Source organism: Sinocyclocheilus rhinocerous, unplaced genomic scaffold (genome assembly GCF_001515625.1).
Source record: "Sinocyclocheilus rhinocerous isolate Xijiao unplaced genomic scaffold, SAMN03320098_v1.1 scaffold1166, whole genome shotgun sequence".
Lineage (NCBI taxonomy): Eukaryota > Metazoa > Chordata > Actinopteri > Cypriniformes > Cyprinidae > Sinocyclocheilus > Sinocyclocheilus rhinocerous.
In genome coordinates, this window is record NW_015646356.1 from 515,836 (window position 1) to 519,118 (window position 3,283).

At 37.1% G+C, this 3,283-nt stretch overlaps 1 protein-coding gene across 1 annotated transcript in view; it reads left to right on the forward strand.

The window, feature by feature from the left end:
* LOC107707579 (cytosolic carboxypeptidase 6) overlaps nucleotides 1–3,283 on the forward strand; it is a 347,536-nt gene that overhangs the window by 244,852 nt on the left and 99,401 nt on the right. The gene's annotated exons all lie outside the window — the stretch shown is intronic.

A 3,283-nucleotide genomic window follows, 5' to 3' on the forward strand; every position in this document is an offset into this window, starting at 1 on the left:
GTGTGTGTGTGTGTGTGTGTGTGTGTGTGTGTGCGCGTGCATGTGTTATAATAAAAAAATGAATATTATATATAATTAATATAGAATGTATTATCGTAAATTAAATATTAAATGATATGATATCTTGGTTCAGAGAGCATTTTTCCGGTAATTTTGTTCTCTAGAGATTTTAATAAGAATAATTTTAAAATTCCATGGTAAACAAAAAATCTCTGATTGGTGGATCACTCATAAGAATTCTGGGTAATATACTTTTTAACTGGGAATTCAGCTATTAAACACATTTAAATTTTTACCTTGGAGCTCAATGTAGGACAGGAAAGATTTATATATTATTGCTAAAAAATCTATCCTTTTCTATGTACTTTTTCTACAACAAACATGTCCGTAGAAATACAGTATTTTTTTTTGTTTGTTTGTTTAGATCAGTTTAGAACGATTCTGTTTCGTAGAGTGATATATATGCTCTGTATATGTACATATATTTACATAAAATTGATGTAAAATGCATGACACACTTTTATGTCTCCAGAGAGAGATAGAGAGCAAAATGTGCTTAACAGGCAGACAGCACAAACTTTGATTTCTGTGTAAAAAAGAAAAAATGTCTCTGACTGGATCTGTTTCATCTTTCTGACAGAAGACCTCTGAAGTCTCTTTGTTTCTTTTTCAGCAACAACGAAGGCTGGATCTTCTGACCATCACCAACCCCGGTAAGTATACGCATTTTGGTTTGTGTGCATGCGTGTTTGTTATTCACTGCACAGCACACCACGCAACAACACTGAATACTTACATGGGGCTTTACGGACAGGATTGTTTGTTCACAAGTGTTGGTTGTGAGGGCTTTGTGACTTCTCTTACTTCTCACAACAAGCATCAGCTGCACCCCAAGAGCAAAAACCTGCAAAAAGAGGCCTTTTCCTGCGACTTGTCAGCATTTCCGCGATCCTGTCGTAGCACCCTGGCCGTGCCTGTCCCAGAGCTGCGGGTACAGCCTACGCTTCTGCGTCTCTATGGGAAGCTGAATGTTTTGTCAATGCATCTGGGTGAAAGTTGAAACTGCATTCAGAGCTCTGGGAGAGACAGATGGGGTAGCCAGGAAGGATGCAGCCCCCATATGTCTAAAATATCTGGCTGCTCTAATACACTTTGATTAAAATAATGTTTATGTAAGGCACGTGGAGTAGGCTAATTTTCCCAGATTTGCTCAGCATCTGTTACCCAAAGCCACACAAGACTGTACCGCTGACCTTCACAACTTCACAAAAGACATGCACAGTGCAACATGGTTTTTAGCTTACCTAGTTTCGGCTTATATAATGAAAGTGACTTTTTCCCCCCTCACTCTATAGCCCTTGCCATTTTGGGAGGGTAATTTTGCTGATTTCAGCGTGCAGTAAAATCTACTTTTTCTCCATAATAACTCCACAATTGTGCACAAGCAGACTGCAGAGGGGCTCTGGAGAGCCTTTGCGCTTTTTGCTGATCTAGAACTCCCCGAATGCAGTTATTAAAACTAATCGTTGAAAGAACAACTAGTAAACCGGTAGATCACTGGGCTACAGATGGGCCTAATGACTTATTGATGAAGTGAACGGGGTATTTTAGTTGCTGTAAATGAAGAATCGCCGCTGTAAATGAGCTCGTCCGTCCCTGTCTTCCCACAGCCCGGCTGCTTATTAGGATTCTGTGTGGAAAGTGTATATGCGACTACGCTGACCTCTGACCTGTGTTTGTCCATGCAGAGTGTGACTGAAACTTGTTTTCCTGCTATATGGAAAGCAGCTTGCATTCTTTGATGACTGAGGCAGATACAGCAACGGGACGCACTGACCTATCCACATATTACATAGGTGTGAGTATATGTGAGAGAGGGATGATAAAAATTAACATACATGTATCCATAGACCTTAATGAGATCAAGCCGTGTCCTTCCCGGTGCCCTTGGAGGTCTTTTCGGAGTACACCGAGTGTTGGAACCTGCCGCTCTGGTTGAGGCCCTGTAGATCAGTGCCGAGGGGGTCTCGGTGCCCTGGCCCCCTCATTAGCTCTCCTGTGTGAAGAGTGCTTCCCACTCAACCTCTGCCAGACCCTCTTTAATTGGACACTTAGCAGCACGATGTGAATCTGGCTCCAATGAAGCCTGACATTTCAAACAGCTGACCTTTCTAAGGCCAGAACAGCTAAAGAATGATTAGCCTCGCCCACCGTTCTTATCGCAATGCAGAACGCAAACTAAACACTACGTACATGGCGAAAAAAAAGGGATGAAGGAATTCTAGAATGAAAGGACTACATTTGAAGGAAATACTTGTGCTGGGATATGCATTAAAAGAATTGGTAAAGTTTTACTTTAATAAAAGAGCTAGATTTGAAGAAAGTCCTATAGTGCTGGGTTTTACTATGTGGTTTTGTGTAAATGAAATGATTTTTATAACCATTATGACACTCAATATGTGTCTTGTGTTCTGTCAGCTGTGCACAAAAATAAATAACTTTTTTTTTTCCAGTGGAAAGGCAGCTAAATGGTTAAATATATGCAAGAAAAAAAGAGACCAATAACAATTCAGTATGCAGATAAATGCAAGAAAGTAGACAAATCACAATTCATTATTCATAAGTAATTATGATATCATCACTGCAGGTTTGATTTTAAATGGCAAACACTGAAACAATATCACAAGGAAATTTTAAAACTTTATTAAACAGTATAGTTTTAATAAATTTTAAATATGTTTAATTTGTATTTTAAATATAAATATTTTAAATAAAAAACAATAATAATGTATAAATACTATATATGCGACTAAAATAAAAAATTAATAAAATAATTGTAAAAATAAAAATTATATCCATTTTTTTTAATTATATATAAAAATGTGGTCACACTTTATTTTAAGATCCAATTCACACTATTAACAAATCATTAACTACAACTTATGCTGCTTATTAATAGTTAGTAAGGTAGTTGTTAAGTTTAGGTATTGGGTAGGATTAGAGATGTAGAATATGGTCAGAATATGTGCTTTATAAGTACTAATAAACAGCCAGTATGTTAATAACAGGCATGCTTAAAAAAGCAACTAGTTAATAGTGAGAATTGGTAATTGGCAGAGGCGGACGGTAACTAAGTACATTTACTTGAGTATTGTACTTAAGTACACTTTTTGAGTATCTGTACTTTACTTGAGTATTATTTTTTCTGGGAACTTATGACTTTAACTTCACTACATTTGAAAGACAAATATTGTACTTTTCACTCCACTACATTTCTATCAAG